We start from the raw sequence: 16,110 nt of genomic DNA on the forward strand, positions 1-16,110 counted from the left end.
TGCTTAGAAAGTTGCGCAAACTTTATTAATAAGACTGCGTGAAAATACTTTCTTATCTGTCTAAAAGGAAATTGTTACGAGTGTACTGTGCCAAGCCGAATTACCCATAACCCCAGACAAAAATTTAAATAACATCTCTGTTATCTCAATTCAAAATCTCTTCTCTCGGGAATTATCTTCCTCAAAAAAATTTATATACGGACCGTCCAGTACCTTGCTTAAATCATATATAAAGCCAATCATTAATAATTGGAGTTTTTAAGTGCAGTATATATCAGGTCTCAGTCAGCAAATATTGGTCTAATAATATTTCTATAAGTAAAAATTCAACACTGGTAAGTTGGGTAAAAATCAATTATGGATTGGAGTTAATCCTATTTTATAATATACCAAAATTAATGTAAATAACATAGTACTCATGGTTTCATCCTACTTCTGCGTATAATTATAATAGCGTTTTGTTAATTATTAAATAGTATTGAAATTATAAAAATTATATTTTATACATAAATTATAGTTAATTGCTATTATAATACAGTCACATATATATTATTTATTTAATTATTTCTAATTATTATGTTAATCTAAAACATAATGTATCAACAATTTACGTCTTGATATTGAAAAAATATTTATAATTAAATCGAATAAAAAATAATTATATTATTAAACTAAGGCATAGTATTGCAAGCCTCTCTTAACATATTTACTCTTAAATCCGACAAGTAAAGGCAACGCTTTGCATAAAATTCGAAGGATCGCGTCTTAATCGCGTTCGCCATGAAAAATTAATAAAACATTAATATGCAAGCAGTATCTCAGACAGACATTTTAGATTTTTGCATCAGAGTAGGGGGCCGTATCACATTAATCTGATCTACTGCGGACTTAATTCTTCGTTTGTGGTTAAATGTGACACAAAAGATTTGTTTCTGTTTAGGGTAGATAATTAACATCGATTATAAAACGAAAATAGTATACGATAAACTTTAAAGGATAATATAAAATTAAGGGTAAAATTCAAAATAATATTGTCCTTTTAAAGAGACGCCAACAAAAAGATCAATTTTTCCTCTAGAGAGACTATGCAAACTCGACGATATCCCCGGGGTTGGTATGATAGATATACAAATATATTTACTGTGAAGCATCCGTCTTTTAGATCTAAAATATTTAAAAGTCAAATAACATCTTTCTTTTGTGTGAAATTAATTATAGATAAAAAGCATATCATTAAAAATATAAAAATTGGGTCAGATACAGAACAAAGGAGAATAAAACAGCAAGTATGGTGATTAATTGGACAGAGAAACCGTGGAATCCCTTGGCCAGGTAGTTAGAAGTACATAATGAGGTTAACAACGTTCATCCTGAATCCTTTTCGAACAAATTAATTCGATCGTTTTGAAGGATCAGTCTTGTTATAATAATATTTGTTCTGGAAGGTCACAAGATTAACTTATACGTCCAGGATATTTATACGCCACGTCGTCATGACTAAACGAACGGCTTAAGTTAACGGACTAACCAAACCGAAGCCGAATTATCATTTATTCCAGATATATTTCGTCATACGAAACAATTTTTATATCCATTTATCAATCAGGAAACTGTATATATATATATATATATATATATAGTATGCTTGCTCTTTCCTTTAGATGCCTTTTAAACGTAGGTAGCAAGTTTTCAAATAAAAAAATCTTTCAAATGCCTCTTGCGTTTTCAATAATTTGCAATTGATGCCTTTCGTCAGATTCTCTAGACACCATAACTGGTTTCAGTCAATAACACCTAGCTATGATCTGGCTGAAAAATAATTTAAGGTGAAATAAAATGATTTATTTATTAATAATGATAGGGAAAGTTTCTGGAACTATGCTTGTAAAGGGAGCGCTTAAAAATGTTGAAGATGTCGAGTAAAAGGGTTAAAAAGTAATATTCATATTTAAGTTTTTGTTTGTAAAGTTGCGGGAGCAATCAGTATTTTATAGGGCAATAAAACGGTTAATTTTCTCTCGCCATTCAGAATACCGCGTTCAAGTTGTTTTCCCGAAGAACTGGAGAGGGCATAACATAAAAATTAACGTGTACGTAAGTACTTTTCTCGAGTTAGTGTTTAAATGAGAATGATTGCCGAGAAATTATACACAGGGGGGTCGTAGCCAAAGTGCGACGAGCCCAAGCACGCAGCGGCGTGGAGAATAACCGAACAACCGCACGCATCGACACGCCAACTTCATTTCACGATCCTCCTGAATCAGATTTACACGTAGCTGAACATTTTCTATTTCCTTTATCTCTAATTTAACCCTATTCCTTTCTCGTCAGACATTACCACAATGTTTCAGCAATCTATTTTACTTAAGTTTCTGCTAAATTTACCGTCACTTTACTATAATAGCAATAAATCAAAACAATCACATAAGACATTCATTATCAACGATATAACGACAATGATATCGTATTTCCACTGCTACTAATTTAGAATTTAAATAAGAAATACATAATTGTATTAATTCTGAATTAGTTTTGTTTTGTTGGTGTTATTCAGTTTCAGGTCTTCGCACCCACATAAGAAAACAGCGTTTGGTTGTGTAGTCCCACTAGTTTAACACTTTGACGCATTTACATTCACACAATCTCTCTTTCTTCTCTATTTTCTTCATAGACCGTTGTAGAGGTTTCTATTTCTAATGCACCATGGTTTAAAGAAATTGGCAAGATTTTGTGATAAACAAAGCCTTGAATTTCTAGAAAACATCATCCAAAATGAATTCACAAAGCTTTTTAATGTTACGATAATATCGAAATAAGTGAACATTGACGAGATAGAGAATGAAAAAGTATAAGCCATGACAAATAAAATATTTTCTTAAAGCATCGTAATAAATAAAGGGGAAAAGGGTAGGACGACATTCTTTTGTATGGGTCCGGATTTTATAATTGTAGAATAATGGCAACTCCTTAGGCGGTGTTCCTTATCAAAAGGAAAGTCGCATTAAAAATTAGAATAAAAATTGTCTTAATTTCATAATTTTCCGGTGGTATAAAATATAAAAGTGCCTGTTAAAATTCCATGTAATTCCGAGATGATGTTGTCTAACAAGTTACTCGAGGGTAGAAAGGCATTGTTAACAGCGCTTATTTGCATAAAGAAACCACCGACAAATAAGATTTACAAGATTTAAAAACCTCCCCTTAGTTAATGTATTTATTATTACAACGTTTAGTGTTGTATAAATTATGTTTAGCGCATAATTTCCAAGAAGAGAGAGAGAGAAAGATAGAGGGAAGGCGCGTAATTCTGGATAAATCTACCTGCCGAGGGAATCCCGGAAGCGTTCCCTATTTATCAGCTTTTCCCGTTTCGTGAAGCGCCTCTTTAGAACTTTTCACCTAACGTTTTTGTCTCGATTTAAATAACGATTAAGACGCTTTCCTTCGATTTAGAAACCTACTTTATTCCTTGATTGCCTTTTATTTCTCTTCGGATAAAAAAATACAACATGAATCTTGAACAGTTTCGAAGTTCGGTAAAAACAACTTTATTGTTTTAATATCAATATTTATAAGCATATATAATTATACATTACATATAATAAACATACGTTTTATTACTTTTTTTATATCTGTGGCAAAATTTGTGACTAATTTGATCACTAAGATGAAAGTACAGTAAATGACTGAAAGAAATAATTATATTGTATTGTATTATATGATTATACTGTATGAAAGTTACAAAACATCATTTTTATAATTTTAAATCAAACATATATAAAAATTAATATTGCTGCTAATTCTTACCTATAATATATATATATATATATATATATATATATATCTATATATATATATATATACATATATATATGTGTTATACTTAATAAATTTAACCTTACTGAATGATATTTTAGTTTCATTCTTAATCATTCAACAAGAAATAGCAGTGATGTAATTCCTGTTCTAAAATTAAATAAATTTATTACAAAGAAAAAGCAGCAAATACATTGATAATAGAGACTACAACAACTTATTGACTTTGACTTATTTCTTTTACGATAAAAATAAATATATAGCATAAACAATAAATACAAATTATGTTTCATATTTCTTGTTGGGTTGAATGAATATAGTGTCGAAGGAAATTTAATGTCCTGAAGCTATTTGGAATAGGAGCGCAGATGATCAATAAAGATAACCACAAATTTACGTCTTTTTTTGCTGAGTATCGGTGTTTTGGTTGGTTTTTGGCGGCCTACGAAATCTCAGGTCATCAATAGGGCAATTTCTTTAACGAGTCCGTTTGTGTTTCCTATCTTGGCCCTTTGCAGCTTAATACGCCCTTTTACAGCTTATTCAACTAAGGGTCGTAAAACATGACCGCGTATAGAATAGTTTTTTCTTCTTTTCGCTGAATATTTTTTTATTTTGTCGAAGCTAAGCGTTACAAAAAATGTGGTGGTGGAATTACTTTTTCCATCAGACGGTTTTTTCTCCCTGTGTTAATGTTGCTCGGGCAGTCGGGTCTAGTAAACTAAACTTTTTAAATCAAGTTAAAGTCAAATATTTGCCCTGAGAAGGGCTGGGGAAATACAGACTTAGAAATTAGCCGATATTAAAAACAGTAATATTCTTTTTGTTTTATTATACATTAAACTTTCCCAAAACGTATCTTATTCTGTATAACAATCAAATTCAAGAATTAAAAAATAAATTAATAATTATTAAAAAAAGTAATAGCATATATTATAGGATATTCCTTTTTATTAACTTAATAATTAATTTAATTGTAAACGTATACTGTTTAATATATTATCAATATAAATAATTCAATTTAAACAATATCCATACAATTTCATGAATATTTGTTTTAATATAAACCTATTGCGTAAAATGTAAATACAGATAGTTGCGTATTAACTCTAGATAAAACAGTTTATTATTGTATATATAAATTGTTTTCATATAAAAACAGAAAAAGCTTTCGCTAATTATTTTCATTTACTTCACTTTTTACCTTAACAAATTTGATTTATTATAATCTATGATCTACGCGTAGAAATAGCTACTCTATTAAGAACTAGTCAGAAGATTGTATTTATTATTTTCTAATCAAATAGCATCTATTAACAAGTTGATAAATATGACGGTGTCCCTTGGTATTTTTTTGCCAATCGTATTCGGTCCCAACCCATAGTCACGAAGAGAAAAAGGGAATGCCGTAACCATTAACGCCAACGGCAGTCTGTTCATCGTCTTTTATTATACCTAGTTGTCCAGTCAGCAAACTGTTTGGAGTTTTTGATAAAGCGAAGACCGAAAACGACCCTCACACAATCTGATTCCGATTTTGCGGTATAACACTTCGCTTGCCTACCGAGCCAATGGTAAACAAACCAATATTTGTATCTAAGCGAATGTTTCATATATTGGAAGTCCCGAAAATCCTTAAAAATATATTTGCTCTCTAAATATTGAGTTCAGTTTTATGCGTACACATAAGATATAGGTACACTACCCTCTGTAAGTATTTATCGCTGTTGTTTTCTTTCACTTTACACCGCTAATTTACATCTTTTATTGTTAATAAATTGTCCTGTCAATTATATATATATATATATATATATATATATATATATATATATATATATATATATGAGTTAAATGCTGATATATTATTAAGTACTTACTATTTAGTGAAACCTTGAACACTTTATTAAAATTTTATTTTATTATTTTTTTCATATTTTAAAATATTATTTTTGCCGACTAGAATTTACCAGGACTGGGCCAATCTTGCTTAATGTGGACTGCGAATCACGGTTCTCTGCACGTCGAAGGAAATTTAATGTCCTGAAACTATTTGGAATAGGAGCGCAGGTGCACTAAAGTCTACCGACTTGTGAGTGACCAACTTAGAAATTATCCCTTGATGGATGGATTCGACCACTGCGCTAACCAAACGGACTCTTATTTTATTTAAATTATCTATCATAAAGAATGTATCTAGGTTCACTCTGTTGTCGCCAATAAATAATTCTTTTCTATTTTCTCGAACGAATAAGCCGTTATAAGCTACTAAAATTGAGATTTATTATGTTTTGTGGAAGAAAAGAAATAAAAAAACACGATCCAGACAATCTACTTGTTTTCATATGAGAAATGTTCAAGATATTTTATTTGCACGCTATACGTCCACTTAGCTTGTCCAAATCTTGACAATAAAATTATTTTGAAGTTAGTTAAAATTCCAGAACGTGGAGCGCATTGATAGCAACTACTGTGACGTATTTACATTTATTTTAAACTTGTTATAATTATTTTCATATAATGCATTATTAATTTAACCTAAAAATATGATGTAGGAAATCCTGGATTATTGTTTTACTAGATCAAGAAGCCTGTCGATATTGTTAACACTACCGCCTTTTACACTGGCCGAAACTGAATTGCTTTGGTAAGTCCAAACCAGAACATGTCCAATTCGGCTACTGATTTGTAGATTTTCTAAACAATCAGAACTGTCAATTTTAAGGACTACATGTCTAGAAATGTGATTTTCTGATGTGAGTTTTGAAAAATTATCATTATAATTGATATTAGTAATTAGTATTCATAAAAAACTTTTATTCCAACAGAATGGTACAACATATATATGTCGTACTAGCAACAGCGATTGAATACAATTGGACTATTTTTAACTGGTAGTACTTCAACAATACTGCAGTAAAAACAAAACAGGTAGTTAAAGAAAATGCCCATTCAACTATTGACATTGACTCTACAAATAACAAGCCAATATATAACAACAGCCCCCTCCTTAAGTTAAGGCGTTTCTGTAAAGAAAATTATTAATGTATAGAAATGTGAATTTAAAATGGACTAAATGTTATGTATAAACGAATAAGGAAGAAAGATAATGACACTGAAAATTGAAATTGGAAATACAAGGCAGCAACTAAATAGGCGTCATTCATTCAAAAAAAAGTCGAATTTCAGGCGAGTCTAATTCCAAATCCGTTCTCCGTGCCCCTCGCGGCTCTAAATAATAAATTAGCACCTATCTGGCGGTTATTTTATTTCCTATCCTGCGCATTTTTCCCAAAACTACCGAGCGCTAGGTCCCGCACACAAAGCCGTCGCTAAAAACGTCGCAGGTTCTTATTCTGATTTAATGAGTTTAACGTCATTATCCGCAATGATTTTCGGCATTCGTGCCGTTTAGAGGCATTTGAAGTCGTTGAGGTGGAAGCAATGCCGCCAGACGCTTGATATTTGGCTCTTTTTAACTTTGGATCCTCCAGGTTCGTACTTACCATTTTACGTTTACATTGTTTCACCTGTACCATTTTTTTTTCACTTTTTCACAAACTGAACACCACTCATGAATTCAGAAAAATACATTCCAGATAAGACTTACCTTCTAATTCTTTCACAATGTTTTAATGTCATTGTGACTGACGGATGGATAACAGGAAGGTTTGTCGTTCTGTTGTTTTATTTCTAAGGATTATATGGAAGCCATAAGGCTAATTGTTTTATTGATAACAATTTAATTTAAGCGGTTCAGGTGCGCAGTATATTGTAGTTTTATTTCATGCAAAGATCAGTGAATATTTTCCTTAAGTACGTCATGTTGTTTTTGTATCATGAGAATAATCTAAAAAATCTAGCCGTAAAAAATAGTCCAACGGGTAAACCGCAATTGTGTGTTAACTGATAAAGCTGATATCAAGGTTTATGCGTAATACTATTTCGGCTCTTTCGAGGCCCGTTGCTCCAAGTGCAATTCGGTTAATTGCACTTACACAACAATCACTTCTTCATCATATAATATATATATATATATATATATATATATATATATATATATATATATATATATATATATATAATATACAAAAATTAATGTTTGTGTGTTCTCAGTGTGTTTGTAAACCTTTAATCTAGTTGTGATGCGTACTTCGCCTACTGTCACGAAGGTCAATCATTTGTTTTTAGTTTATATTTTGCTTTGTGATATCAGAAACATTTAAAAAGTTTGGCATTTGTCATATTTGAATGTACGTCAAGTCTCACTGTTCCATATATATTTTTACGACTAAAGCAATGTATATTTAAATGTCTAACAGTTCCTATCCCATTTAAAATGTAGTTATTCAAAAAAATGATATACGGAAAGAGAAAACAATGCCATTGCTATAGCCTACAGATGGCCAGAAGGGTTCCATCCAAAATATTTATGCAAACACTGCAATAACATCGCGTAATGTCAACTGTATGTTGTATTCGACCCAGTAATCATTGTGTCTTCCAATTTCAATCGCTGTATTCAGGACGTAAAAACGAAATAAATAAAAAGAAGTAAAAAAGGTTTTTTTAAATAATTCGGTCAAATCAAAATTGGATGAACTTACAAGAACAAATAGAAAATGCTGACTTGAATAGCACAGACATTAATGGTACAATTAACAACGTATTAAGAAATTTTGAAAATTTAATTTGTATTCATTTTGAACTCTATCTATTTTAAAATCATATAGTCTGATAAAACTTACAAGAGAATATAAGTATAAGAGTAATAACTTATGAATAACAATAGGTATAATGTAAATGAAGTAATTATTATTTATAATCAGATTTATAATCAGAAGATCATTATTTATAATTTTATCATATCAGTAGTATTTTATCATACTTAACACATTACACAACCATATACATTTGGACTGCAACTGTCATTGCGGGGCATGGCGGGTACATCTAGTTTTCAATAATAATGAGAATACTACCTACTTAATACCTACGAGTGCGCAGTACGTCACTTTTGTGTTTGTTCACGAAACGTCCATGGAAATAATATAAAATAACAACAGTTTACCACCATTCCATATTGCTAACTGTTTTGTCTACCGCAAATGATTAAACCAACATTAATAATTAATCCGTAGTCAAGTTACCATTTTTGCACTCATTTATACTGAAACCTAACACAATTTATAATTAGTCACATTTAATTTAAAAAATGCAGACATATATTTCATTCGAATACGGTCCTGTTTCAGTATATCCCTCTTAGAGTCTTTTCTTTATTACAAAAGTGGTTTGCTGGGTGTTTTTCTCTTCTCCTTCGGTGACCTGTATATCCCAGTCGCCAGCGCTCTGATTGAACGCAAATACGTCTGATAAACTTCTCCCCTGTTTTCAGAAATTGCAAAATTATCGATCTTTTTTTTAAATGAATGAATAAATTTACTAGGATTAGTACCGCTAAATCAGTCATCCTATCCATAAAAATAAAAACGCTATCAATAAAAGTATAATAAATTAAAATGGCTCAATCTATATTTATAAATACCATTCAAGATAAAAATAATATTAAAACATTCCCGATAAGTGGTAGTTTCAGTGTATTTCATGGCATCGTCCAAGAATTGAATTTGGAATTAGAAACAAATATTCATTTAAGTCCCAAATCTAGAGAGATATACCTTCTAATGCTTCTAAAGTGAAAATGTTTTGCAAGCGGAGCTGGGAAAATCCGAATTTAGTCTGGAAATGTCCGTGTCGCGATACGATGCAGATTATTGCAAATTTATTTCCAGAGGTGGCTGAGGTATGGCAAGGCGCCAGAATACCAATGCGAGACACATCCCCCTTTTGCTTGCTCTCTCAGTGGCGTACCCACTCCAATCAAACTTCTAATAAGGGTTGTTTCCTATAAAAAAATTAATATTTACTCTTTGTCATATTTGATACTATTCATTTAAATTGATAGTTAAAGTAAAAAAGGCTTATAATAATGATTTGTTGAATTAATGATTTAAAAAATTCGTCATTATTCATTCGTCATATTCAAATTTCGTTTATCAGTTTAAAAATTAATGGAAGCTGCACGTAGCGAGAACATTGTAATTTATAGTTGGATAGTTCTATCAATTTAAAAACAATCATTTAACGCACCTAATATAAATAATTATTAATTCCAAAAGTGTAATTTTAACCCAGCGGACATAATAGATACAACAGTATATTATATGTAAATTATACATCATGATTAGTTAATTAGTTTCAGATGCCCCGACCATGCTCTTACGTATCATTGACCTGACATCGGAGACAGTTTATGTATTTGTCGAATTGAATCGAATTTTCTAATTCTCACATAGCCCGTACGAATAATCCAAAAGACAGGGTTTCCTTCATGTAATTAATTTCATCTCGAACCACGGTAGTCTGGCATTTTATCCAGCTTCCAGTACACGATGAAAAAGTTCTTTATTTTACGCCATTTTTTATCATTTTTATTCTAAAATGGAAATATCACATCTTCGATTAATATCATTAGATACTTATTTCGTAAGCCGTAATGAATGTGTGCATGTTTTATTGTTTTATATAAAATTTAATTAACTTTACATAATCAATTGTATCAGTTTATGAATGGTATTAATGTTAATGGAAAGGAGAGTGTAAGGAGAGGTTATACACATTTTGTTCAAGTAACATAAATCGCATGTAAAATCAAAACAACTATATTTACCAAACAGAGTACGTATTGTCAATAACCAACGTCTTAATCCAATTTACTTAAGAAGAATATTTACCTATAACTTTGGAAAAATGCAGATGGAAATTGAGTGACGTTGGAAAAGTTTTTATCTCTATCAGTTCAAGATGTATATGTATGTGTGTTATCATGGAATATAATTAGATCGTCCAAGGTGATCGATAATGCAAATTGTTGATCATTCCAATGATGAATATATTTTTTGAATAACATTTGTATATAGACATTAAAAATAAACACTAATCATATTAAAGTGTTAAGGTAATGATTTGTGTAGCCTAGGCAAGCGGTCTAGTGGGCGTATGCAATCAATCAGTGTTAAATTTAAATCTGGAACTATCCCTTTCTTAATGGGCGATCCCCAAATGGCCGTTTGATGTTTAGGCATTTTCTGTAAATGCTGTATTAGACATTTTAAGGGTTGCAGACGGCGCGGCACCGGGGTTATATTCAATTGCTTCCAAACAGCCACCCTAATTAACACAATGTAATTAAATCAATTAAAGCCGCACAGTCCGCATGGCTGGGATTTATTTTAAACTCCTCACGAAGACGCTAACCCTTCCCGTTTTACGCCTTTCGTCTTACAATAACCCAAGTTTCGGCCCTCAACAATGCAAGAATTCATTTATATTTCGGACGACATTAGGCCTTTATTAGCAATAATAACTATAACGTACTTTTTATTGTATATTGTCATAACAACTTTCAAATACGCATGTAGTAAGTCAATAATTATTATAAGTATATTAAAACAAGAGAATAACTTCAAAAATATGATCAGCGCCATCCTGACAATCTGACAGCCACTACCTTGAACGTAAAATATTAGACTAAATAAAAAAAAAACAATGGATTTTCATTTAAAATAGTTATTCTTTTGTCAATCTGAACTGAAAATCAGAACGACTGCTTTTTGTGAATTTTAAGGTATTTGACAATTAAGACTATAAAATATGTAGCAATATTGAGCTTTAATATGTTAGCCTTTTGTCAATTGTTATAGTTATTTACTTTATAAACAAAATTGTTATAAACTCAATAGTTTTCATATTTTTCGATGATATTATATTTTGAAGTTGATGTATTTGATACAAAGTTTAATTATTAAAAATTATAAATATTAGATTTACAATAAAAGCTGTTTTATAAAACATTATATATACAGATCTCGTTCAAAAAATAACAGTTAAAACTATGGTTATAAACAATAATCCGTGGGAATTAATAAGGTTAATTAATTATTAGTAACGATCGGGGGCCGATAGTTTCCGATTGGAGCCGAATAGGCCAACTATCAGACCTTTCAATCTTTTTGATGAATTGTATTGATTATTGTTAATATTGATTTCATTAATACGTCATAGTTCGACTGGTTGCGGAAGCTGTATTAATGACAAAATCGTTATCGTGGTTAGACATTCCTATAAGTATTAATACTTTTATAATGTACTGATAATATCTTGTCTATATAAAATACTGTTTTAAAAATGTTGGAGAATGTTTACGTTTTTTTCAAAAGTGAGTAGTGCATTTTAGTATTCGAAAGATTGAAATTCTGATTTTTGGTAATTCTTTTTAGTTGATATATTTATGATCCAATTCTTCAATTCAATTCAATAAATAATTGTGGCCAAAAATGCTAGGAATTAAAACATTTTTGAATTTCAATAATTTTAAGTTTTGTAATGCAATCAGTTTTTATTATATTTTATAATTACTTTTTAAAATAGAGACAATATTGATATGCCAAGCTATCTTTTTTCAATGTATTTTAACGTCATACATATGCATTCGTTCCTTTCTTTACTTTTTAGAAGAGAAACATAATTAACTTAATAACGTGCGATAGAATTTCTATCTGTAGTATACATTAATGAGAATTGAAATCTTTTAAGAAAGAAATAGACATAACTACATTCTTTTATCCAGATTTGATGAGTTTTAATAATCGATTGAAAGTATATGGGGTATAAAGAACGGGGAGATTCAAAAGTATTCCGCCAATAATTATTCACGAATCTTTAACGGAGCCACAACGGAGCTTTCTGCCGTGAAATGGAACTTTTAAATTGTTTTGATGTATTCCAGAGGCTTATTGTATCTTTTAACTGCGGCATCATTTGCATTTTGTCATTCACGCTTCTTGCTGACTGATTTATAGTTTGATTGGCTTCCCTCGGCCGATTTAGCCGACGCAGCTTCTCTTTGTCGCTATTCTTTAAAACGTACCCGTTTAATGCGCAATTTGTTGCCTGGCTGAACCGTTATATACGAATATTGTGCACCGTCATCGTTAAAATATATCACACCTATTGAATGCTCCAGTTCTGTCAATTGGCCCTATACTAGAAATACCTATTTTGTAGATTTCTTGCTAAACCAGTAAGGAAAAGAAACAAGATGTAATTCTACAGTGTTTCATCAACATCAATCCTATAAATCCATCAATATTTGTGTTAACCGATATTATTCCATATTTCAAAAAATATTAAATATATTTATTAAACATTTAAAAATTTTTTATTAAATATTCAAAATTGGTGCTTAATGGTAAAGTTTTAGTGCATTTTGATACTTAGTTTGAAAGATTTTTAAAATATTTGTAGAAACTTGACATTTTTTAAGCCGATATATCAATATTTTTATTTTTTCTTAAAAATATCGACATATCTTTTGTAAAATATCGATATTTTTCTACCAAGGATGCAAAAAAATATCTATATTTTTTTCTCCGATACATCGATATATCGATTTTTTTTAAATAGTGATATTTGAGAGAAATCGGCGACCGACACCACTAATGTCTATTTCTCAACCGATACAGACGACATAAAAATTCGATCTAAATGCATGGTCCTTAGTTTAAAGTTATCATGCGCATTTTGTTGATATTCTTTTAAAATGCTATTATATAGTATTTTTTAGGTTATGTTTGTTGACGAAACCTTCCATATCTTATTTAAATTATCACTCATTTATCTGTACTAGTATTTTATTGTAATTTAATTGTAAGAGATAAGACGCAATAGAGATCATAATATTTACGTTTTATTGATTATATATTATAATATTATAAGAATTTAAATGAAATCAATTACTTATAAAACATTATTTTCCATTGTTCCAATATTTGTCACCCATTTCACATTGTCATCGGCCATGAAATAATGAATTTTGAGTGGACCAAGTCTTGTATATTACATCTATAATGAGAAAACACAAATGCATTATTTTATACATTTTAAAGTCCCCTTTTTACCAACGAGGGTTTATCTGGACTAGAGCTACTGTTTAACGTTGGTTCTGAACCACAATCCTCGGCATTAAGCCTTCCGACTGACCAGTGATCAACTTAAACAGGCCCTCCCAGAAGATATGTGGTCTTACCCAGCCTGGTTACTGGCGTGACTGAGATGGTTTTCCTTGTCGGATGATGCCTATAAAGATGTTTACGATTGCAATCACAAACATCCATGCCCCAGCAAGATTCAAACCCGCGTCTACCGTAATAGTAAGAGGGCCATCCTGTTGCCTCGACCAAGCGCCACCAAGCCGGCGCTAATGTAATTTAAATTTTATTATACCAAAAAAATACTGCTATAAATAAATGAATTGAGAGTTGCTGATATCAAGTCGAAAAAATTGTATTATAATAATTTATGTATTTTCAATTAATTGGAAGTTTTCATTTTTGGTCCTTGTTTATTTCCGCTTTCGGGAAAGGCGAGGGGGTTATGCCGAGAGAACCTATTCTTAAAAAATAAAAATTTCGATCTTTATACAGTTTTAATCATTATTCCGAGCTCATTCGGTCGAAATAAAATTTGTGATTTTTTATCGAATAGAGTTTGAAATGCTGAATTTTAATCGACACCCCCTGTTTCATTTGAATATTCCGAACGGCAAAGAAACCACACCAACAACTGCTGTAATTCTTCAATTCCGAATTGATATTTTCCTTCCCTCTCCGCGGCGCTTTTGTGGCTAGGGGTGAGAAAAACGGAAGAGAGGGGGGAGTAGGTAAGAACGAGGACGCAATAAAGGGCATCTCGAGATCTTTAAATGATGTCGCTTTTAAACTCGCGTTAAGGAAAACTTTTCTAACGTGCCCCGTATATTCCGATTTCACGACGCCTCGCTTTGCAATCAGCATGCATAAATAAAAAATCAAGCAATAATGTAATTTCAACTTTATTTCTTTGTTTCTTTTGCAAATAAAAATTCTCATCGTCCGCTACATTCTAATTTTGCGTTGTTTTGTTTTAGGAACTCAATTTTTGAAATCATTTAAACTCGTTTGTTTTTTTTATTGTTATTATTCATCTAAATAAAATATTACAAACATGAAGTCATTCAATTATTACTGGTTTGAACCAGCTGGGATTAATATAAACGCATTACATAATTTACACATTTGTCAATCATTATGATCCCCATTATTAATTTGACGTATTGTTTTTAAGATATTTCCAAAAAAACGTAAAAAACCGGACTCAAACTTATAAATCAATGCATTTCTTTCAGATTCTTTGTTAACTAAATACAGAAAGATTTTTTGGCACATACTGTAGGTAGTAATGAAAACTATATCTGTAACAAAAACATATTAATCTAGAAAAATCACCGATTGTCATTTGTTCAGAGTGATACTGCAATTCAGGACGGATACAGATTTCGAAAAACCTAAGTAAGTGCAAAAATGTCGTAAACAAAAAGACTCAACCGACATAGTTCGATCGGCACGGTATTGCTATGTTGCCAAAAAGAGCGTATAATAAATTAATCCTGTCTAAATATATTTAAAAAATCTTAAACCTGTATATACTAATTTCAAAAACATATTAGTTTGGCCATTTTTTAAATTCCTCATACTTTATTTATCGCTATTTATACACTGCTTATTTGTAATATGATATAATTACATCAGGCATTGAATATATTACTAGTGTATTTTTTAGTTGTCTTATAACGTCGCCGGTACAATGTTGCCATTAGGTATTCAATTTTATCTATTACCAGAAAAAAAAGAAGATGGGACGAAAAGGACTTTCCTAGAAAGACTAAGGTAAAATAGAAATTTCAATGAACGGAACTGTTCCGCCTTTATCTTGTATAAGCTTGTCCTAAAGAAATAAATGGTTGAATTTGTCCCGCCCTGTATTTTACCCTAAACTTGATTATAATTTATTTCAATATATTACATTTTATTTAGCCATATTTATAGGAATAATTTTAGTATAACATAACATTTTTAGGTGGGACTTTTCCTTTAGCACAGTTTTGCTCTTATTAAAACTTATTGATATATGGATTTTTGAACCTAAAATTTTCATAGTTTCACCTGAAGAAAACTGCAAGAATAAAGAAGAAACTTTAGTATCTCATAGTAAGTTTCTACTATGCAATATTAAGTTAGAAAAATGACAATAAATTACTTGATGTTTACGACTCTTTTACTAATGCCTTTTGCGCCATCTCACCGCTATATTTGATAATAGGCTGTAATAAAATAATATTTCTTGTAGCATGCTGTT

The 16,110-nt window shown here is 30.7% G+C and overlaps 1 long non-coding RNA gene across 1 annotated transcript; it reads left to right on the forward strand.

Annotated features, from left to right (window-relative positions):
* Positions 1-15,138: 15,138 nt before the first annotated feature.
* Positions 15,139-15,963, forward strand: LOC143197189 (uncharacterized). Its single transcript, XR_013005941.1, has 3 exons — positions 15,139-15,263; positions 15,535-15,641; positions 15,832-15,963. It is a non-coding gene; the product is annotated as an uncharacterized LOC143197189 (long non-coding RNA).
* Positions 15,964-16,110: the final 147 nt, after the last annotated feature.

The sequence above is a fragment of the Rhynchophorus ferrugineus genome, unplaced genomic scaffold (assembly GCF_030347505.1).
Source record: "Rhynchophorus ferrugineus isolate W39M unplaced genomic scaffold, kcgeb_rfMv2 rfM5, whole genome shotgun sequence".
Classification (NCBI taxonomy): Eukaryota; Metazoa; Arthropoda; class Insecta; order Coleoptera; family Curculionidae; genus Rhynchophorus; species Rhynchophorus ferrugineus.